This window comes from Neofelis nebulosa, chromosome 1, assembly GCF_028018385.1.
Source record: "Neofelis nebulosa isolate mNeoNeb1 chromosome 1, mNeoNeb1.pri, whole genome shotgun sequence".
Classification (NCBI taxonomy): Eukaryota; Metazoa; Chordata; class Mammalia; order Carnivora; family Felidae; genus Neofelis; species Neofelis nebulosa.
Window position 1 is genome coordinate 217113272 of NC_080782.1, and position 24859 is coordinate 217138130.

General features: G+C 35.5%; 1 protein-coding gene across 1 annotated transcript in view; it reads right to left on the reverse strand.

Moving 5' to 3' along the window:
- Nucleotides 1-3580: 3580 nt before the first annotated feature.
- The window catches only part of CCDC122 (coiled-coil domain containing 122), a 54311-nt gene continuing 33032 nt past the window's right edge, over nucleotides 3581-24859 (reverse strand). Inside the window, exons 7-8 of the transcript XR_009248727.1 lie at nucleotides 5518-5562; nucleotides 3581-3651 (exon numbers count right to left, since the gene is read on the reverse strand). The gene's annotated coding sequence lies outside the window, so the exon portion shown is untranslated. The remainder of the gene's footprint in view (nucleotides 3652-5517; nucleotides 5563-24859) is intronic.

Below are 24859 nucleotides of genomic sequence, written 5' to 3' on the forward strand. Positions count from 1 at the left end.
ACAGCCTGCCTGTCCTACTCCTAGTACCTAATTAAAGCCTGGAGTCAGACCTCACCTGACAGAAGAAAAGCTTTAGTCAAAACAGGAAATTAAAGTTAGGCCTATTGCTTACCTAGGAGACTGTAGCTATGGTTGAAATTGTCCAGAAATGCTATAGGATCTCTCTGAGATGTTGCCAGGTGGTAGGGAGGAGACACCCACCAGAACACAGATGAAGACAGTGGTTTCCTGATTGGATCCTACTGAATTCATGCTCATTGTCACATTCCACACGCTCCGTCCTTCCCAGTGTGATGGCCTTCTGATGCTACCATGCTCTCCTTCCTTGACAGTCATACCTATGACTTGAAGCTGTTCCACACTAGGCTCTTCTGCCTCCCTGGACATTTCCAGAAGACTGCATCTGACTCCTGCCCCAGGACCTCCGTCCTTGGGGAAAGCACTTTCCTTCCTTCTACTCTTTTCAAAAGTTTGCTCCTGCTGGGGCGCCTGGGTGGCGCAGTCGGTTAAGCGTCCGACTTCAGCCAGGTCACGATCTCGCGGTCCGTGAGTTCGAGCCCCGCGTCAGGCTCTGGGCTGATGGCTCAGAGCCTGGAGCCTGTTTCCGATTCTGTGTCTCCCTCTCTCTCTGCCCCTCCCCCGTTCATGCTCTGTCTCTCTCTGTCCCAAAAATAAATAAAACAAAAAAAAACAAAAAAAAAAACGTTGAAAAAAAAAAAAAGTTTGCTCCTGCAAACATTTTCTCCCTAATGCATCCTCTATAAGCACTGGGAGTTCTTCTAGGGGCTTTGTTTTATTTTTAGAAAGAAAAGCCAGAAAGGACAGGGACAACTTCCTATACCTGAGGCATAAGAGCACAGAGCCAGCTATTGGCTTAAATATGGAAAGGGTAAAGGAAAAAATAGGTGAGAAAAAAATGTAAATCATATATCAAAATATTATCCAGCTCCATTTTGATTTCTGATGGATTTTAGTGATCTTAGATTCGATTGAATTTAGCTACTGGATGCAGAAGACAAATTTACATAAGCTAATCCTAGCATATTTTACACCTTGATGTGCTTGCTTCTTCCCTTATGCTTTATATGGACTATGGAACAGAAGCATCACAGCATGGTGGTTGAGGGCATCTGAATCCAAATCTTAGCTAAGCCATTATGTCATTCTGTGACCATACACAAGTTCCTTAGCCTCTATGTGCCTCAGTTTCCCCACATATGAAATGAGAATGATGATAGTAATAGCATCTGCTTCCTAGGGAGGTTATGAAGACAGAGTTAAGATTCATAAAGTGCTCGTGAGAGTGTATGAGACATTGTTGACGATAATTTTCTTGTTCTTTACATTCTGGAATCTCTATGGGGCCTATGGGGCAATAAATTGGTACATGTGTAGCATTCCTTAGTTGGACAACTCAAGACTTCCTTGAGTCCTCCAGACTAGGTCATTCTCTTAGCAGCTCCACGTATTACTTTTTTAGAGCACTTAGCATCTTTACAGTTCAATAATTAACCTTGTAGTTATTTAACATCTGCTTTCCCTGCTCGGTTATAAGCTGCATGACTGCAGAGAGCACATGTATTTTTTTTTTTTACACTGTATCCTAATAGCTTGCACAGAGTGACTGCTCATAAGTATTTTTGTTAAATGAGTGAATCTGTTGAAATGTTAGGTGTAGTGGGAAGTGTGGGCCAAAAGGTGTGACAGCATGGGCCAGCCTACCGATCTAGCTGCTTTGCTTGTATGAAGATACAAGGATTTGGGGAGGTGAGTTGGCCTACATTGACTCCTGAGACCTCTTACAACTCGTGCAACTGTCCAAGGCTTTCTCTCACAGTCAGCATGGTGTTCTATCTGACCTTGTGTAGGTTGGGGATTATAGGATATATTCTGGAAGGTTTTATTCAACCATTTGTCAAAATAAAATTTACCAGGCTATTTCTTTTTTACTTTTAAGAGGCATGATAAAATGGTATCAACCCCTTAGCTACTTTTAAAGCTATAAACACTAAAAACATCTGAACTCAGTTTTTGGCTCTAGGAGAGAAACTTAAAAACTTAAATTGCTACATATTTATTTAGTATAGTTTAATATTTAAAAAAGAAGAAAAATCCTAGGTTACTTGAAGGCCTCGTGGCTTGCTCCAAAGTTAGTAGTTTCCAGTTTAACTTGCACTAATGGGTAGGTCAGCTGAGGACTGCTTGGGGGAGAGGGAATTACATTAATGATTACAGACAACACTGACTCAGACTTCATGTTTTGAAAATCCTTATGGGGTACCTTGGTGGCTCAGTCAGTTGAGCATCCAACTCTTGATTTTGGCTCAGGTCATGATGCCATGGTCGTGAGATTGAGCCCCATGTTGGGCTCTGTGTTGATAGCACGGAGCCTGCTAGGGATTCGCTCTGTCTCTCTCTCTCTCTCTCTGCTCCTCCCCAGCTCATGCTCTCTCTCTCTTTCAAAATAAATAAACATTTAAAAAAAAGAAAATCCTTATGATGGAATAATGTTCATAGAACACTATATAAAAAACATGGCATAGTCAGGATTTCACGTCCAAAACAACCTAGAGGAGCTACAACTATCAGATGAACCCATGGTGCAGACTCTCAGGGATATGTTTCTCTTCTCTCTTTGCACCAAGCAGCCCTCTCACCTGCCACCCAGCCTCTGAATCTCAGTGTATCTGATTCAAACTTTCTCTTTTACTTCCCGGAAGCAGTTAGACCTATGTACTGTGGTCATTCTAGCACGCAACAGCTGTGGTCTGAAATATCCAAGCCTTTCCTCTCCACTTCATCAAAATCCTGTCCATCATTCCAAAAACATCTCATGCTCTTCATTCCTCTGAAAATTTGTGAAACATAGTGATACTTCATTGTACTTACCCTTTCAATGTTGCTAAAGTGATTAATCTGTTTCATGTATTACTGGCACAACTGGGTGTAAGATAAAGGAGAGAAAGAACTATGTACTGTCCATTATATTATGTTGCAGAGGTATGCAGTTAGTAGATGCACAATTGTTGAATAAGTGATCCGGAACTTTTAAATAAATGATCCAGAACCTTGGAATATTTAATTAAATCAAGTTACATATTTGAGTGGTGCCCAAGCAAATGTCCAATATTTCTTAGGTGTTCAATAAATATTAGCACTCCACTTGTAATCTGAGATACTGAATTTAGTTTTAAAATATACCAACAGGGGTGCCTGGGTGGCTCAGCTGGTTATGCATCTGACTCTTGATTTCAGCTAAGATCATGATCTCACAGTTCATGGGATCAAGTCCCACACATTGGGCTCTGTGCTGACAGCATGGAGCCTGCTTGGGATTCTCTCTCTCTCTCCCTCTCTCTCTGCTCCTCCCCTACTTGCTCTCTTTCTCTCTCTCAAAATAAATAAACATTAAAAAATAATAAAAGAAAATAATAAAATAAAATAAACCAACAAACCAAACAAACTACTTCCCAGGTATGTTTTGAGTTCAGCCTTATCTTTTATAACTTATATATTTAGCACTATACTACCATAATAAGAGAATAGCTATTTAAAATCCATAATTATTAAGAAAGAAATGTTAAAATGTGTTTGATGTACTGAATTTATTTAATCCAATTTCCATCCCATATTTTGCTGTGCTTCCTTATCCTGGACAACAGAACATACCAAAATAAAAATGGCAAAACTGAATCTAGTAGGTTCACTATGGGTTTACTCTAATCTGTATCACTTAGACCATTAATGCCAATCCCTCTTGCATAGCTTTATACACCATTTCATCTGCTCAAATGTGCTAACTCCACACCATCACCCTCAGCTCTTATCCTTCCTCCATCTAAACAAGAACTCCTTCCATTTCCCTCCTCTCTTTAAAATTTAATTTTCCTGGGGCACCTGGATGGCTCAGTCCATTAAGTGTCTGACTCTTGATTTGGCTCAGGTCATGATCTCACGGTTTGTGAGATGGAGCCCCATGTGGAGCTCTGCACTGACAGCATGGAGCCTGCTTAGGATTCTCTCTCTCCCTCTCTCTCTCTGCTTCTCTCTCTCTTAAAATAAAAAAGTAAACTTTAAAAAATAAAATTTTATTTTCCTTATCTGACTCTTTTCATTTAGCAAAGTACTCTCTAGCTCCATCTACATCATTGCAAATGGCATTCACTAATGTGGAATTAAAGAAACAAAACAAGCAAAGGGATGAGAAGAGAGAGAGGCAAACAAAGAAAAATACTCTTAATTATAGAGAACAAACTGATGGTTACCAAAAGGAGGTGGGTGGGAAAATGGGAGAAATCAGTGATGGGGATTAAAGAGTGCACTTGTGATGAGTACCGGCTGTTGTATGGAATTGTTGATTCACTATATTGTACACCTGAAACTAACATTACACTGTATGTTAATGAACTAGAATTTCAATAAAAAAGAAAGAAGTTTCCTTTTCCTTTAGTTATTTTCTTTCCCCCCCCCCCATTCTTTCTTGGATGTGATTTTTTCCTCAAGGCTACCCCCTTCCTCTCTTCCTCTCTTACCATCTCATATGTGCAGTGTTGCCCTTTTCAAGAGCTCTACAAGTATGGTCAGATTTCCCAGACCCTAGAAAATCCTCTTCCTAACCCTTTTGGCTACTTTATAAATTATTGTTTTATGTTTGGCTTTTCATTTAGTATCTTGTTTCTCAAAAATGCAATCAACATGTTATCTACATTTATCTGATTTTTGTTTTGTTTTGTTTTGATGCGTGGAATCTCTCCAGTCCTCACACCGAAGGCCACAAATTCCAGTCCTATGGGAGTGAGCTTGTGCTTAGATTCTAGGTTAAATCTAGTCATAAGGAAGCAACTCTCACTCTTTAGATTCCCAGTTTCAAATCTCCATGTCAAGTGCTCCAACCTGGAACGAGATTCTGCCTATATCACTACTACTAGAACTTACTAAAGCCAACCACCTATCAGCTTCAATTTCTGCCTGTTGCTGACCTCTGTTACACTCTTTTTTTCTCCTTTCATGTTTGGACACATACACATCAAAACATTAACTTCATTATTGATAAAGCTGATTGGGAAATGTGTCTGTAGCTGTTTGGGCGAATAGCTTTATTACATGGGATTGTGTCCTATCATAGCAGCCTAGAATGTACCCTGTCTGCACTTGGTTTGCAGGCTAGCTTACAGGGAAAAGGGGCTAAGCCTTCTTCCAAATTAATTAAAAATATGTTACTCATCTACTGGGATGAGAGATAAGCTAAAAATGTTCCTCCCATAATTTTCCATTCCTGGAGAGTAGATTGGACATTCTCTTCCCTTTATGGAAATATGAGTCACGGACAATAAATGTTCCACACCATCCATCTTCTGCCTCCCTGCTGGGGCTTCTCCCAACTCCTGCTATGCCCCAGAAAGCTTCTCTAATCTTAGCCACCATGCCAGCCCTTCTGTTGCCAAATACACTCACTCCTAAACCCTACATACCATGATTTCTGCCTCAGAAATCAACCATAGGATCTTAATTACTCACTCTGGTGACACCTTTTCAGTCCTTATCTTCTCTGACTTCTCAGCTCTAAAGTTTGTGGAAAAAGAGGCAAAGATCATGGATTCAGGCATTATGCTTTTATACACTAAGTTTCTTATGTAATTGCCATTGTTTCTAATCAGAAGACAATTCTCTTCATAACCAAGTCCATCTATTGTAGGCTTTTCTAAAAATCAACATTCATGTGAAAATGACTTTCAATTGATGTAATAGAGAGATAGGAACTTTGGAGTAAAAACAGTCAAAGGTTAGGTTCAAATCCCAATTCTGACCTTATTAGTTATTTGACTTTATCTACTTTCTCATTGCTTTGGTAATCTTATTTATAAACTGAGAAATTTATGAAATAATTAGTACTAATTTTATTAACAGTAGTTAATATATATTAAATACTTAATTTTAATCTCTAAAGACTTTATATACATTATCTAATTTAATTCTACAACAAGCCCAAGAAGTAAATCCTATTATTATTCCCACCCTACACATTTAAAATTGAGACTTAATGAATGTAAGATATTTGCCCAAAGTTGCACCACCTGTAAGTGATAGTTTGGAACTAATCTAGTAAAACATGTATTAGAAACTCAGGCTTATATAACTTCAAAGTTAAAGCTCTTAACAATTGAGTTTTTCTTTTTTCCCTATACTTAACTGTATACAAAGACTTCCTACAGTGCCTTGTACAGAATATGAAGTCATTCATTCGATAGTTATTACCATTATCATCCTCCTCATCATTATGGTTATCTCCATTACTATTAAGCAGAAGATTACATTCTAACTTGACCAGCAGTCTTTGTATAGTCTTTTATCATGTTTCTACCAAAAGGGGTCAACTCTTTCTCTGAAAACCTTACAGTGTTATTCATGCACAAATGAAACCATGGGCATGTTCCATTATAAGTTAAGTATAGGCAGACACATGAAAAGATGCTCAACGTCACTCATCATCAGGGAAATACAAATCAAAACCACATTGAGATACCACCTCACACTAGTCAGAGTGGGTAAAATTAACAACTCAGGAAACAACAGATGCTGGCGAGGATGTGAAGAAATGGGAACCCTCTTGCTCTGTTGGTAGGAATGCAAACCAGTGCAGCCACTCTGGAAAACAGTGTGGAGGTTCCTCAAAAAGTTAAAAATACAACTACCCTACCACCCAGCAATATCACTACCAGGAATTTATCCAAAGGATACAGGAGCGCTGATTAATAGGGGCACATGCACCCTAATGTTCATAGCAGAGCTTTCAACAATAGCCAAATTATGGAAAGAGCCCAAATGTCCATCAACTGATGAATGGATAAAGATGTGGTTTATATATACAATGGACTACTACTTGGCAATGAGAAAGAATGAAATCTTGTCATTTGCAGCAACATGGATGGAACTAGAGAGTGTTATGCTAAGTGAAATAAGTCAGAGAAAGACAGATATCATATGTTTTCACTCATATATGGAACTTGAGAAACTTGACAGAAGACCATGGGGGAAGGGAAGGGGAAAAAAACAGTTTCAAACAGAGAAGGAAACAAACCCATAAGAGACTCTTGAATGCAGAGAGTAAACTGAGGGTTGATGGCAGGGGGTGGAGGGGGAGAAGGGACAATGGGTGATGGCCATTGAGGGGGGTACATGTTGGGATGAGCAGTGGGTGTTGTATGTAAGCGATGAATCACGGGAATCTACCCCTGAAACCAAGAGCACACTGTATACACTGTATGTTAGCTAGCTTGACACTAAATGATATTAAAAATAAATACATAAATACATCAAATACATATGAAATTAAAAAATAATAAAATTAAATTAATTAAAATAAAAAAGTGCAGGGAAATTTTCCTATGAGACAAAATACAAAGGAAATAAATAAAAACAGTGATAAATTTAACTACATAAAATTAAACAACTTTTGCGTGGAAAAGATAAGTACTGTAAACAAAGTAAAAAGACAAATGACAAACTGAAATAAATATCTGCCACTTGCATGACAAACAAAACTTTATTCTGGCATCAAGACAGACACACAGACTAATGAAGTAGAATACAGAGCCCAGAAACAAACCTTCACATATATGGACAATGATTTTTGACAAGTGTGAAGACCATTCAATGGGGAGAGGAGGGTCTTTTCAACAAATAGGGCTGGAAAGTGGATTTTCCCATGCAAAAGAATGAAGTTGGACTATTACCTTACATCAAATATAAAAATTAACTCAAAATGGATCAAGGACCTAAATCTAAGAACCAAAACAATAAAACCCTTAGGAAAACACATAGAGGAAAAGCTTCATGACGCTGGATTTGGCAAGGATTTCATGGACATGATACCAAAAGCACAAGCAAAATGAAAAAATAGATAAATTGGATTTCATCAAAATTGAATATTTCTGCACATCAAAGGACAGAGTGAAAAGTTAACCCATGAAGTGGGAGAAAATATTTTTGAATTATATCACTGATATGGGATTAATAATCTAGAATATATAAAGAACTCCTACAATTTACCACCACCAACAAAAATAACTTAATTAAAAAAATGGACAGTGGTGCCATTGTGGCTCAGTCAGTTGAGTGTCCAATTTTGGCTCAGGTCATGATCTCACAGTTGATGAGTTTGAGCCCCACATTGGGCTCACTGCTCTCAGCGCAAAGCCTGCTTCAGATCCTCTGTCCCCCTCTCTCTCTGCCCCTCCCCTGCTCACTCTCTCTCAAGAATAAACACTAAAAAAAATTCATAAAAAAAATGGACAAAGGACTTGAACAGACATTTCTCCAAAGAAGATATACAAATTGCCAATAAGCACATGAAAAGATGCTCTATATCACTAATTAGGGAAATGAAGATAAAAACCAAGTGAAATACCACTTTATATTCATAAGGGTGGCTATTATAAAATAAGATAAGCGGTTGAAAAGATGTTGAGAAATTGAAAACCTTGTGCATTCCTGGTGGGAATATAAAATGGTGCAGCTTCTGTGGAAAAGGCAGGGTGGTTTTTCAAATAAATATAGAATTACCATATCATCTAGCAGTTCCACTGCTAGGTAAATACTCAAAAAGAATTAAAAGCAGGGACTCAAACACGAACGTTCAGAGCAGCATTACTCATAACAGCAAAAAAGTAGGAAAACCTCAAATGTCTATGGAGGGGTAAATGGATAAACAAAATGTGGTACATACATACAATGGAATATTATTCAGCTTAAAAAGGAAGGAAATCCTGACGCATGCTACAATATGACACTATGCTAAGTGAAATAAGCCTGACACAAAAGGACAAATGTTACACAATTTCACTTACATGAGGTACCTAGGGAAGTCAAATTCATGGAGATGTAAAATAGAAAGGTAGTTTCCAGAAACAGGAGGGAGGAAGAATGGAAAGCTACTGTTTAATCAGTACAGAGTTTCAGTTGAAGATGAATAAGTCCTGGATATGGATGGGAGTGAAGTTGCTGGTTAACAGCACAACAATGTGAATGTACTTAAAGCTACTGAACTGTACACATAAAAATAGTTAAAATGGTAAATTTTATGTTATATATATTTTACCACAGTAAACAACAACAACAACAAAGGATTATTATTGCTTATACAAGAGGTCTCAAAGAATTGAGAAGAGCCATCAACTCTAATTTTTTAAAGGGGTAAACATTTTAAAAAGAATTCACAGAAAAAGAAATGTTTATGGCCTTTGAACATATGAAAGATGCTCAAATTCAATTATTAGAGAAATGTGAATTAAAATGAATTTATATAAAAGTTCACTCTCCTATCATGTGGGCAAAAATCCAAATGCTTGACAATGTACTCTGATGGCAAGACTTTGGAGAAGCAAGCAGTCTCATACATTGCTGTTGATAGGGATACAAAATGGTTCAACACAATGGAGAAAAATTTTATAACATCAAGCAAAATTTTGTGTGCACATTATACACTTTATGTATATTTTTATATATAAAGTATATATAAATATATGTATTTATTAAATATATATAAAGTATATACAAAATTCAACTTAGCAATTCCACTTCTAGAAATCTATTCCAAAGACATACTGGCTAAAATAGAAAATGACATTTTCACAGGAGGCATTCATTACAGTACTATTTATTATAGCAAAAGATTAGAAAAAAACTCAAATGTTCATTAAGAGTTGAATAAGCTATAGGGGTCAGGGGAGGGTAAAAAAAAATTGAATTGAGGGGCACCTGAGTGGCTCAGTTGGTTAAGAGTCCAACTGTGGCTTACGTCATGATCTCACTGTCCATGAGTTCAAGCCCTGCGTCGGGCTTTATGCTGACAGCTGCTTCGGATTCTGTGTCTCCCTCTCTCTCCCACTCCCCCACTCACGCTCTGTCTCTCTCTGTCAATCTCTCTCAAAAATAAATAAACACTAAGAAAAAAGAATAAGCTATGGACATCCATTAGAATGGAAAGCTATGTAGCTATAAAAAATAAATTAGATTCTACAGAAAAAATTAACTTGTAATTATATTATTAAAAATAACATCATGATATTTTGAAAATAAATATTCATAATAATGTGATTCAGCAACTAAGATTTTCAGCATTAGAGGGAAAAAAACATACACCTATGAAATTGAAGGTAAAATTGAGTAAAAACTACATGTAATCTTTGAATTGAAAATACAGTATAAATTCAATTTTTTTTTTGTCCAAAATACTGATATCTCCTACCTCCACCTACTGAAAAACCCTAGGAACAATGACAGCCTAAGTTGCCCTTGTAAACTTAGTTTGCATTATTAGAAAACTAGCCTCATATAGGATGAAATATGTTTCTACAAGCAGCTGATGAGACTATATCTTAATTATCAAATCCTGGTCTGCACCTCTCACAGGACAATATCCAGGCAGAATATAACCAGAGATGACACTAGGATGTTGAAGGGACTTGAACTTATATAAGTTGTTACAAAAGAACTGGGAATATTTAGCCCAGAGAAACAGTCTTTGGGCTGGATATGGGCTAAATATTCCTAGCTTTTTGAGACAAAACTCACTATCACTTTTTAAAAAATGGAGTTAGAACATATCATTCATAATGTTTTATAATCTACATTTTGTCTTAACTCAGTCAATGAATTCAGACTCTTGGTAATATGCATATTAATAAGCTCTTTTTTCCATTATTTAATTAGGTATATTTGGCCTTTCACTTTTTTATTCCCTCCTCTCCAGTGCCCATCATTTTAAATAGTGCTACATTTTAATTCAGATTCAAAGAATGCTTACGATTTCAAGGACTTAGGAGAATATCGAACTTATTTGCCTAAATCATGATGTATTAGCAATTACAATAGTTAATATCACAGAATACACATTTTCTCTTTGGTACATGGGATATTAAACCACGTTACTATGGTTGCTTATCAGCTACTTGGTGCTTTTCCATTTCTCTACGTAGATTATTTTTCAAATAACCTTGGTTAAAGCAGCCATAATTGTACTAAACTGTATCTGAAAATTAAAGCATCTGGGAAACATCCTAATGAAAGCTCAAAACTCCCTTTGTATGAGAAAATTAGCACTCTCTAAGGCCTAATAAGCATGGCTAAGGATACCTCTGATGCCAAAACTCTGAAAAGTACTCAAAACCCCTGTGCCATCAGCTAATGGAATATTGTAATTTAAGGGGAAAAAGTAAAGAATATTTGAAAGTGATTAACAGAGAGGCTATTTTCAGTGGTGTAAAGAGTAATAGAATAGACACAGAAAGCTGGTTTCCTGAAAATGATTTTGCTACAAATGTAATTAGGAAAGATATAAAGTGTGTCATTGGGAAAATTACATTAAAATTATAGTTAAACTTCATAATTATGCATAACCCATAGAGAAACAATAAAAACAAAGTGAAATTTCCCCAAATCACCCTAAGTATGCATTAAATTTATGATTAATGTACAATATTAAGAGAAATATTCTGGTTTTCATTTTTAATACAGATTTTCTTTCTATTCCCATACAGTCTCATTTGTTGAGTTGTATTTTCATAAAGCTTATTACCAGCTTTCTTTTTTAAAGGATAGAACATTTTATCTAATTTTTCAATATATAAAACTCTTATAAAGCATGGTTCAATCAAAGTACTTATAATTGAAGAAGACAAAAAGCATATTTCTTGTGGCTTGTTAAGCATGTTTACTTTCATTAGGGCTACACTAAAGACATAATTTCATTTTCTAGAAAGGCATTTTTTAAAACAGTTTGTCTTTTTTTTTTTATTTAAATTCAAGTTAGTTAACATACAATGTAGTCTTGGCTTCAGGAGTAGAACCCAGTGATTCAAAAAAGTTTGTGTTCATAAATATTCACATTTTGATTTAAAATTACAAAAGTAGATTTTGGAATAGTCATGGAACAACTAATTCTCATGTTCTTTTATAGATGATAAATGAAATTATCTGTTATTTGGTATTATCCAAACAATTCCATGCCAGACTGTTCATAATAAAGCCCAATATTTAGAAGTCTAAAATTATTTTATTTATTTATTTTTTTTTAGAGAGCCAGAGAGCACCAGCAGGGGAGAGAGGCAGAGCTCCGGAGAGAGAGAGAGGATCTTAAGCAGGCTCCACACTCAGTGCAGAGCCCCACACAGGTCTCAGTCCCGTGACCCTGCGATCATGACTGGAGCCAAAATCAAGAGTCAAATGCTCAACTGACAGAGCCAACCAGGCATTCCTTAACCTGTTTTAAACAAGGATTTGTACATAAGTTCTCTAAGTTGTAAGCAAATATTTGTGTTGATTCAGAAATCATAATATAGGTTTCTTAGTATTTCTAAGCCGTGGCATTACAGAGAAATTGAGGCTGAAGACTGAGTTAGAGTTAATTCCTGAATGTAGGCGAGAACTTCAAGGCAAAGAGAATAATATGTGAAAATACATGCTTACAGAAGAGTTAAAATTTTGCTCTGACTGGAGTATAGGGTTGTTAGGTTGAACAGGAAAAAATGAGGGTGAACAAGCGGGTTGGGACAGATTTGTAAGTGTTTACTATTTAGTGATGAAATGGATTTTGTGTCCACGTAAAGTTTTTCTTTTTTCTTTCTTTTTCTCCTAAAAAGCATTGCATGCTCAGTTTTTACTCATAGAAAAGAACTCAAGTAATAGCATTAACAATAGTACTAGAGCTAAGAGAGACGGAAGATAGGAATGTTGGGAGATATCAATAAGAATATTGGTTGATTATCTTATTCACTAACTCATTCAACATACATCAGAGTACTATTTATACACTCCAAGTATCTGCTAGGTTGTGGAGATGCAAACAGGAATAAAAAACTTTCAGGGTCTGATGAGTGGAAACAATCACAAGAACTTATAATGCTTTGCAGTTCACCTCAGACATCATGTCTTCTTTTAAGCCTCCCTGCCTCCATTTGGAATTAAGCGCTCCTCATTTTGTGTTTCCACAAAGTTGGGTTAATTGTTTCTATTGCAGGGTGCTGTACATTGTATTTGAATCTGTTATATATATGTCTCTCTTGCCAACTAAATTGATCTCTTGGATGAAAAGAATCATGCCATGTTTATTTTTGGCAGTTACCTAACACAGAGAAGGTATAACTTGAAAATTGTTTCTTTGCAATTAGTTCAGTGTTTTGAGCTATAACCTGCACTAGTTAGCTTCTTTTTTAGACGATGTTACAAAAATGAAAGTCTGTATTCAAGTTTTGATCCTATTGCTGGGCCTCACTTGCATTTGCAGTAGTTTTAAATTATTCATATATCAGCTAGAAGTTTTGAGGACCAGAAACATTAACTTTGAAAGCATTTTGAAGCTCAGAGCAAAACGGATTATATTTACTTTAGCTTAGGATAAAATAATTTTCACAACAGCAATAATTGTTTTTGAGAATTATTAATTTTATATTTTGAATGTTGCTATGGTAAAAATATCACAAAGGTATAATATATTATTAGCAGTAAATACTCTCAAAGTTACAAATTTTAAAAAACCATGCTGGCAGATGCTGTGACTTTCATATTTACAATGTTCTGTCTTATAGATCCATATGTCTTGGTAGTTTTCTGAGTTAATTACTCTTAGTCTGCAACAGACTATTATTCCAATGTTCTTGAGCTATAGGTAGCATAATGAATTATTAAAAAGGAGAATTACTAATTTTAAAAAAATGGAAAAGATGGGAAAGAATGGCTTGAGAGAACCAGAATGACTATATAAAGAAGTAGGGTCTGTGGATGTGCACACATGATTTATTCCTGTCTCTGTCTTGGCATCTGGTTGGAATGAGAGTAACATAGATGTTTTCCATAAATATTACCCTTTGGTCTGCTTGCATGAGTCTTCTAATACAGCTATATAAAGTCATGTGACTTTAACACAGTTGGAAAAATATCCTACACTTTGAAATTGGGGTCTCAGAATCAAGATTTATTTAATAAATTATCGTATGCAGCAACATAGTAGTTCCTAAGAACACTAACATCAAAAAAGATAAATGCAACATAGTGATTTATTTACTATATTTGAAGGCTAATAGTGTAATTTTATATTCACACTAAATATATGGAATAAAGTTTGTGCCTTTTGGCTTTTTAAATTTAAAGCAAATAAATGATATCAAAATTATGCTAAATGGGACAGTGATTAAATTTCAAAGGTGTAAGTTTCTTCCTTTTTTTTCCTTTTCTTTTTTTTTTTTTTCTCTGCTGCTGCTGCTGCTACTGCTGGGAGAGGGATTGATCTGGAATGAGCAGCAGGAGTAGAATAATTGTCATCTCGTGAAAATAGATTTCAGTGTGTGATTATTTTTGCAAGGGGACTTACTTTGGGATTCCCAGAAGCAGACTCTGAGCAAGTGATTTATTACTGAAGCCCTCCCAGGTGAAATTGGTAAGGGAAGCCAAACTAGTAAGGAGAAAGCCAAGCAAGGCGGCAATATCAGGCAAAGTCTTTTTTGAGGGAAGCAAACCTCCCACAGGAAGTCTTAGGTGAGAGCTATTGGAGGCAAAGACATGCCTTAGTTGGGAGAAGGATGCTCATAAAGGATAAAAGAAAGATCTGAGAGGATCTGGGCAGAGTCCGGACCATGTCCACTGCACAGTGTTTCTGAGAAAGCTGATCTCTGTGAAGCATCTCAAAGTAGAAAAAAGAGATTCTCTTGCGTAAGCCAGTTATAAATGAAGAGATTGTTTTCAATGTTCAGGATCTAACTTTAAGCCATGGATTAAACTTTGGAGTTACAACAAAAATGAGAACTGGAGCCTGAAGATGACACAGCTATGGCTCTGCAGAGACCGAAAACAGGTGAGCTCTGAATGAGGCCATGGCATTTTTAATGGAAAGGAATGTAAGAAAAATGAGAGAGTTACACTAGTTATTAAAAAACTGTGCAGGGGTAAATTACATTGACAGATTGAGACTGAAAGGCTTAGAAGATGAACAACCCAAATTACTGGAAGATTAGAAAAAGATTGGACCTTTCTGCAAGGTGAGTGCTTAATACAAATCTGTATGAACCACAAATTAAAATAATATCAACATTATCTAACAGCCCAGCAAAGTTAATGTTACATCTAAGGGATGGAAGTGTCTCCAAAGAGGTCTCACTCTAAAGAATGACAGACACTTAAGGATGGCTCTATATAGTCTCTGTGGAACAGGCAGATGAAGAGAAAACTGTGATATTTTCAGCCAATTGGATGTGCTGACATCTGGTTGGATCACTGTGCATGAGTTAGTTAACATTAGTCACTGAAGACAAAACAACTCATGCAGATTGCAGGCTTGCTAGCTAGCTAGCCAGCTAGCTAGCTAGCTAGCTAGCTAGCTAGCTAGTTATGTATGTATGTATGTATGTATGTATGTATGTATGTATGTATGTATGTATGTATTTATTTATGCATGCCAGGTACACAAAGAAAGCAGCACTGTGGACTCAAGGAGACATACATAGTCTTGAGAACACCTTGATGAAGCTTCTTCAATACAAGCAAAGTGATTACATTTGTCTATATACTATGTCAAATAATGTCAGGGGGAGTAATAAGTAATAGTAGATGAGGGGGATCATATGTCTTGAGTTAAACATTTTGGACAGAAACTATATCTTAGATTGTTAGTGTATTATCACTGTCTCTAAATTACCTTGTGCTGTGTGGACTGAGCAATACTGGAACACATCTGTTATTTATGTGTTTTATTCCAATTTGGACATGACTGTTATGCCAGGGAACTTTTGGGTAATAAGCCTTTTAAAACTATTTATTGCATGAACTCTGATTTTCCTTTTGAATACATCATCTCATTAATTAAGAGATTTAAATTTCATTACTTCATGTCTCTCTTCACTAGATTATGTAAACAGCTCTGCCATTACCAAATCACATACTATTTTTATTTTTCTAAAGTTTTAGATCTCAAAGCCATCGTTTAAATTGAAAATTACAGAAAAGAAAAAGCAATTTGGAGCATCCCATTCTTAGCTATGTATTGAATAAAGCTATCCTGCTATTAGTATCTGTTTCAATTTATTTTTCCTGGTTTTGGTCATAGTTCAGCAACATTCAGGAGAATATTATATGATAAATAATGTGATATCGAAAACCCATTACTCACACTGCCAAATTTATCAGAAAAGGAAAAAAAAAACCCTTTCCTTAGAAATACATTATAAATTCAAATAAACAAATATAACATAGATTATTTTTGAAAGGCATATAATTTTTAGATTCTGATCATTAGCATTAGTTATCCTTAGCTTAATGAAAAATATGTGTAATATTGAAAATATAAGCAACTAACAAATCAAATAGTTGCAAAACTACAAGCTCTTCTCAATCTACTGAGTCCTCCTGCCAAAAAAATGGTCTCAAATCTCCATATCATTAATATAGGCCTGAATGATTTTTATATGAGCAATGGATTCCACATTCAATGTTAGGTGATACAGGAACATAGAGTTTTCATTGCAGTCACCTATATGAATTTTAAAAAGTTCCAAAGTAATATTTATAAGCAGGATTTCACTTCACTTAGCAAAATGTTTACTGATACTGACCTTGATGTAGTGTTAACTACATTTGAGTGCTTTTTAAAAAGACTATTTTTAAGAGCAGTTTTAGGTTTACTACAAAATTGAGAGGAAAGTACAAGATTTCCCATATACTCCTTGCAAAGCTTTCCTCATTATCAACTTCACTCACCAGAATGGTACTTTCACATCATAATCACTTAAAGTCCATTGTTTACCTTAGGGTTCACTCTTGGTGTTATACTCTGTACGGATTTGGATAAATAGTATAATGATATATATCCATCATTATAATATCATACAGAGTATTTCTACTGCCCTAAAATTCCTCTGTTCTCTGCCTATGCATCTCTCCCCTACCCTGCCCCCGACCCTAGCAGCCACTGATCTTTTTATTATCCCCATTGTTTTACCTTTTCAGAATGTCATATGGTTGGAATCATGCGGTATTACTGCCTTGTCAGATTGGCTTCTTTCACTTAGTAATATTCATTCAGGTTCCTCCAAGTCTTTTCATAGCTTAATAACTCATTTCTTTTTAGGACTATATAATGTTCCATTGTCTGGATATACCACAGTTTATGTAGCTAATCACCTACTGAAGGACATTTTGGTTGCTTCCAAACTTTGACAATTATGGATAAAGCTGCCATAAACATCTGTGTTTTGGCGTAGACATCAGTCTTTAACTCCTTTGGATAAATACCAAGCAGCACAATTGCTGGATTGTATGGTAAGAATATGTTTAGTTTTATGAGAAACCACCAAACTGTCTTTCAAAATGGCTGTATATTTTGCATTCCCACCAGAAATGAATGAGAGTTCCTGTTGCTCCACATCCTCATTAGCATTTTGGTGTTGTCAGGGTTCCTGACGTTGGCCATCCTAGTAAGTGTGTAGTGTATCTCATTGTTTAATTCACACTTCCCTGGTGACATATAAAGTGGAACACCTTTTCATATGCTATTTGCCATCTGTCTTCTTTGGTGAGGTTTCTGTTAACGTCTTTGGTCCACTTTCAAAATCTAGTTGTTTGTTTTCTTGTTATTGAATTTTAAGAGTTCTTCATTTTAAATAACAGTCTTTTATCAAATGGAGGTTTTGCAGTATTTTCTCCCAGTCTGTGGCTTGTCTTATCATTCTCTTGTGACAGTGTCTTTTACACAATAGAAACTTTTAATTTTAATGAAGTTTAGCTTATCAACTATTTATTTCATGGGTTGCCTTTGGTGTTGTATCTAAAATGGCAACACCAAACCCAACATCATCTAGATTTTCTCCTATGTTACCTTCTAGGAGTTTACAGTTTAGCATTTTATGTTTAGGTCTATGATCCACTTTAATTTTGTTGTTTGTTTGTTTTTAAGCTTATTTATTTATTTATTTTGAGAGAAAGAGAGAGAGAGAGAGAGCAGATTGAGTGGGGGAGGGGCAGGGAAAGAGAGAGAGAGAGAGAGAGAGAGAGAGAGAGAGAGAGAGAGAGAGAGAGAGAGAATATATCCCAAGCAGAATCTGTGCTGTCAGCAGAGAGCCCAATGCGGGGCTTGACCTCACAGACCATGAGAGCATGACCTGAGACTAAATCAAGAGTCAGTTGCTTAACCAATTGAGCCACCCAGACACTCCTTGAGTTAATTTTTGTGAAGCGTGTAAGGTCTGTGTGTAGGTTCATTGTTTTGCAGGTGGATATCCAATTGTTTCAGCACCATTTGTTGAATGGGACTATCTTTGCCCCACTGTATTACCTTTGCTCCTTTGCCAAAGATCAGTTGATACATTTATGTGGGTCTCTTTATGTGGCTGTCTGTTACATTTACCTATTATTTCACCAGTACAACACCATCTTGATTACTGCAACTTGATAGTATGTCTTGATGTCAAATAAGGTCAGTGCTCCAACTTTGTTTTTCCTCTTCAATACTGTGCTGGCTAGTCTTTAGTCTTTTGCCTCCCTCTATAAACTTTACAATCAGTTTGTCAATATCCATAAAATAACTTACTGGGATTTTTATTGGGATTGAATTGAATCTGTAGATCACCTTGGGAAGAACTTACATGTTGGCTATAATGAGTCTTTCTACCAGTGAACATGGAATATCTCTCCATTTATGTAGTTCTTCTTTGAACACCTTCATCTGAGTTTTTTAGTTTTTCTTATATAGATCTTGCACATATTTTATTATATTTGTACCTAAGTATTTCATTTTTAGGGGTGCTAAGTAATTGGTATTGTTTTAAATTTCATATTCTACTTGTTCACTATCGTTATATAAAAGCATTGACTTTTTTATATTACCCTGAAACTTTGCTATAATTGATTATTGGTTCCAGCAGCTTGTTCTTTTTTTCAATTGTTTTCAGTTTTATACCTAGATTTTCATGTCATCTATAAACAGTTTTATATCTTCCCTAATCTGTATACATATTATTTCTTTTTCTCACCTTATTGCATCAGCAAGGACTTACGGTGTGATGTTGAAAAGGAATGGTGAGAGAAAGTATCCTTGCCTTGTTCTAATCTTAATGGGAAAGCTTTGAGTTTCTTACCATTAAGTATGATGTTGGCTGTAGAATTTTTTTGTGGTTAGTCTTTATCAAGTTGAGAAAGTTCTCCTGTATTGTTACTTTACCGAGTGTTTTTATTATAAATGGGATTTGGATTTGTTAAATGATTTTTATGTATCTATTGATATAATCACATGATTTTACTTTTTTAAGTCTGTTGATGTGATGGATTATGTTAATTGATTTTTGGATGTTGAGCCATAATTGTGTACCTATGACAATTCCCACTTGATCATGGCATACAATTTCTTTTATACTTTTTTGGATTTGATTTGCTCATATTTTGTTGAGGATTTTTAAATTTATGTTCACGAGAGATATTGGTTTATAGTTTTATTTTCTTGTAATTTTTTTTGTCTGGCTTTGGTATTAGGTTAATGCTGGCCTCATAGAATGAGTTAAGAAGTATTCCCTTTGCTTCTATCCTCGGAAAGAGATTATAGAGAATGGGTGTAATTTTTAAATGTTTGGCAGAATTTACCACTGAACCCTCTGGGTTTGGGGCTTTCTGTTTTGGAATGTGATGAATCATTGATTCAATTCCTTAAATAAATATAAGCCTATTCAGATCATCTGTTTTTTCTTGTGTCAGTTTTGGCAGATTATATCATTCAAGGAATTAGTCCATTTCATTTAGGGTATCAAATTTATGGGCATAGAGCTATTCATAGTGTTCCTTTATTATCCTTTTAATTTCCATGAGATCTATAGTGATGTCTCCTCTTTCATTTCTGATATTAGAAATTTGTGACTTGTCCTTTTTGTCTTAGTTAATGTAGCTAGAGGTTCAGTAATTTTACTGATTTCTTCAAAGAACCAGATTTTGGTTTCATTGATTTTTCTCTACTGATATCCTGCATTTTATTTCATTGATTTCTGCTCTAATTCTTATTTCTTTTCATCTACTTACTTTGAATGTAATTTACTGTTTTTTTTCTAGCTTCCTAATGTGGAAGTTTAGATGATTAATTTTAGATTTTTTTTCTTTTCTAATATATGCATTCAATGCCATAAATTTCCATCTAAGCACTGCTTTTACTGTGTTCCACAAATTTGGATAAATTGTGTTTTCATTTTCATTTAGTTAAAAATATTTTATAATTTCTTGAGATTTCTTCTTTGATCTATTTATTTGGAAGTATGTAGTTTAATCTCTACCTATTTGGGGATTATTCCAGTTATTTTTTGTTATTGATTTCTAGTTTAATTCCATTATAGTCTGAGAGCAAATGTTTTATGATTTCTACTCTTTTAAATTTGTTAAGGTATGTTTTGTGGCCCAGAATATTGTCTATTTTGGTGAATGTTCTATGTAAGCTTGAGAAAAATCTGTATTCTGCTGTTGTTGGATGAAGTAGTGTATAGGTGTGAGTTGTATCCAGTTGATTGGCGTTGTTGAATTCAACGATGTCCTTACTGAATTTCTTTTGGTGAATCTGTCCATTTCTGATAGAGTTATGTTGAAGTCTGCAACTATGATAGTGGAGTTATCTAGTTTTCCTTGGCAGTTCTATCAGTTTTTGCCCCACATAGTTTGATGCTCTGTTGTTAGATGCATCCACATTAAGAATTATTATGTCTTCTTAAAGAATTGACCCCTTTCTTACTGTGTAATGTCCTTCTTAATCTCTAATAACTTTCCTTACATTAAAGTCTGCTCCGTTATGAAAGTATATAGCTACTCCTGTTTTCTTTTGATTAATGTCAGCATGGTATATTTTTCTCTATCCATTTACTTTTCATCTGTATGTGTATTTATATTTAAAGTGGCTTCATATAGACAACATATGACTTGTGTTTTTTGATCCACTCTGATAATCTCTGTCTTTAATTGGTGCATTTACATCATTGACATTCATAGTGATAACTGATATAGCTGGATTCATATCTAGCATATTTGTTAATGTTTTCGATTTTTGCCCTTGTGTTTTGTTCCCATTTTTGTCTCTCACTTTTTTTCCTGCCTTTTGTGGTTTTAGTCAAGCATTTTATATGATTCCATTTTCTCTTCTTGGAGAATATCAGTTACACTTATTTTTTAACTTTTCTTAGTGCTTGCCCTTGAGTTTGAAATATATATTTACAACCAAACCAAGTCCACTTTCAAGTAACACTAAACCATTTCACTGGTAGTATGAATATCTTTTAATAACAAAATAATCTTAATTCTTTCCTTCCATACCTTCTATCATTGCCGTCACTAATTTCACATATAGAAGCATTCATAACATATTTGTATATATATAAGCATGTGTATTTGAATACATTGTTGCTAACATTATTATTTTGAGCAAATTGTTATCTGTTATATCAATTAAGAATAAGAAAAATATGGGGCACCTGGGTGGCTCAGTTGATTAAGCGTCCGACTTCGGCTCAGGTCATGATCTCGCGGTCCGTGAGTTCGAGCCCTCCGTTGGGCTCTGTGCTGACAGCTCAAAGCCTGGAGCCTGTTTCAGATTCTGTGTCTCCCTCTCTCTCTGACCCTCCCCCTACTCATGCTCTGTCTCTGTCCCAAAAATAAACAAACGTTAAAAAATTTTAAAAAAAAGAATAAGAAAAATACACCAGGGGTAAGGGAAACAAAAGCAAACATGAACTACTGGGACTTCATCCAGATAAAAAACCTTCTGCACAGTGAAGGAAACAATCAACAAAATGAAAAGGTAACCTACAGAATGAGAGAAGTTATTTGCAAACAACATATCTGATAAAGGCTTGGCATCCAAAATCTATAAAGAACTTATCAAACTCAATACCCAAAAAAACAAATGATCCAGTGAAGAAATGATCAAATGACATGAATACACACTTTTCCAAAGCAGACGTCAAGATGGTTAACAGAAACATGAAAAGATGTTCAACATCACTCATTATCAAGGAAATACAAACCAAAACCATAATGAGATACCACCTCACACCAGTCAGAATGGCTAAAATTAACAACTCAGGAAACAGCAGGGGTTGGTGAGGACACTGAGAAGGGTACAATTGCACTATTAGGTATTTACCCAAAGGATACAAAAGGTGTATATGCACCCCAATGTTTATAGCAGCATTATCAACAATAGCCAAACTGTGGAGAGAACACAAATATCCACTGACTGATAAATGGATAAAGAAGATGTGGTATACATATACAATGGAATATTACTCAACCATCAAAAAGAATGAAATCTTGCCATTTGCAATGACATGGATGGAGCTAGAAGGTATTATGCTAAGCAAGATAAGTCAAACAGAGAAAGACAAATACCATATGATTTCACTCATATGTGGAATTTAAGAAACAAAATAGATGAACATATGGGAAGCAGGGAGAAAGGAGAGAGGGAAACAAACCACAAGAGACTCTCAATGATAGAGAACAAACTGAGGGTTGGTGGAATTAGGTGGGTGGGGAATGGGCCACTTGGGTGATGGGTATTAAGGAGGGCACTTTTTGTGATGAGCACTGGATGATGTATGCAAATGACAAATCACTGAATTCTACTCCTGAAACCAATATTGCACTGTATGTTACCTAACAAAATTAAAAGAAAAAAAGAATGAGAAAAATAAAATGTTTCCTTTTACCTTCACTTATTCCTTCTTTGATACTCTTCCTTACTTTATACAGATTCAAGTTTCTGACTTATATTATTTTTTATTTCTCTAAAGAACTTCTTTAACATTTCCTGTGAGGTAGGTCTACTGCATTAAATTCCCTCAATTTGTCTGAGAGTCTTTATTTCTCCTTCACTTCTGAAGGATAATTTCATAGGGTACAGAATTCTAGGTTGGTGGATTTTATTCTGTCAACACTTTAAATATTTCACACCACTCTCTTCTTGCCTGTATGGTTCCTGAGGAGAAGTCAGTTGTAATTCTTATCTGGAGATAAATCTCACAGTATTGTGGGGACCTACCTCTGCCTGGGTTCCCCTGGGGTTTTTAACTCTTAGAGTACGCCAGGACTCCAGAAATTTATCAATTACAGTTAGGTTTTCCTGTCCTGACACTGTTTCCTATGGCGGTTTGTGAGTCTCTGCTCTGGCCAGCAGTGCCTTGTTGTATTTGCCTACCTGTGTCTCCATCTTCAGAGACAGTGGTTTCCCTTGTGTCCTCACCTCTTAGGGATCCAAGAAGAGTTATTGATTTTTCAGCTTATTAACTTTTCACTTGTTAGGACGGTGTGGTGACCTATATGTGGAACTCCCCCCTTTTTTTAACCATAAGATTTCTCCTTTAAGTTAAATTTGTCTTATGCCTTGTAATTTATTTTAAAAATTGATTAAATATGCAAATAAAATATTTATTTAATAATAAAATTGTAAAATTGAGGCTTGCTTTGGGATCATTTCTTGCAGGATATTTTATGTAGCTAAAAAAAATAGGGCAATGAATTTCAACTCTGCCCTGATGAGCTGTGTGATAAGATCTTAAGCAAGTCCCTAAGCCTCAGTTTCCCCAGCTGTAAGTCAAGGACAATAATATATACTTTAAGCCATTATTCTCATTATTCTGAAGAGTAAATGAATTAATGTATGCAAATTGCCAAATAGGGCATTGCATAGTTGCTCGATTATGTTACTATTGTTGCTATTTCATATCTTTAGTCTTTTAGAAAATAACATGAGTAATCAATTGACTAGAATAACATGGCCTAACAGAAACATATAGATCATTTATACTGTCCATGACAGTGCCTATGATAGCTGCTTTGACAATGGAAATCACCACTGTTAATATATGACTTAAAAGTAGATATCAATTTATTCACATTGGTCAACTATAATTTGCCTATAGATTGCACATGTAGTAAGTAATATTTTGATATATAACTGTAGGTTTTTTTCCTCCCACTGCTTCCTTGTACTACTTACCTTTTCCTGATCATTTAGATAAGAGAACTTAGCAGGCTAGAGTCAGGACACAACTATTCAGAATTTAGAAGTCATTTATCAGCTTTGAGCTTCACATTAGACTTTTGAAAGAGTCCACAGTAGACACAATAGTGTTAAAATCATAGCTTTCCTTTGCAGAACACGGGGCATTTTGAGAGAAAACTTTGCTGAGCTCCAAAGCACTGAGAGACTTGAAAGACTCATTTTATACCAGGAATCAAAGAGTAAGGAAGAATTCGTGGGTAGAATAACAGGCCCCAACGAGGTAAAATTTGTCCTACATACAGAAAAAGAGAAGTAAACATGAGCAGAAGAGACCTTGTGATTGGGTGAGGAGGCTGACCACATTAATTAGAGACAACAACTGCAGGTGTGGCATAGGCAAACTCCTCAAGACCAAGAAGATGGGTTACAGCTCTGCAGAGGCCAGTGAGAATGCTGCTTGGACCAGGACCCTTCCCCTGATGACAAACAATGTAAGTGTACTGCCCATCCCCTGCTCCAGGAATTTAGACTACCTCCAAGAAGAAAATGAGAAGAAGGAGAATCTGAACTGAATGATTACTCAAAATAGACTGAGTTGTAAGGTAAAAGTGTATGTGACAAAGGCCATTAAGCAGAAGAGCTCATATTCTAATCTAGATTCGGCTATAGAGAAATTTAAAAAATTACTTCATTTTCTAACTTCAGAGTTTATGATTATGTTGAGATATCATATCCACTAACTATATGATCAGCCTTGAGGATACCTCAAGTTTTAGTTCTTCTTGGTTAATCTGAAAGCCTCCATCATCTGAAATGATTTTCAAGATTAGAAAGAGAAAGGAAAGAAAAGAA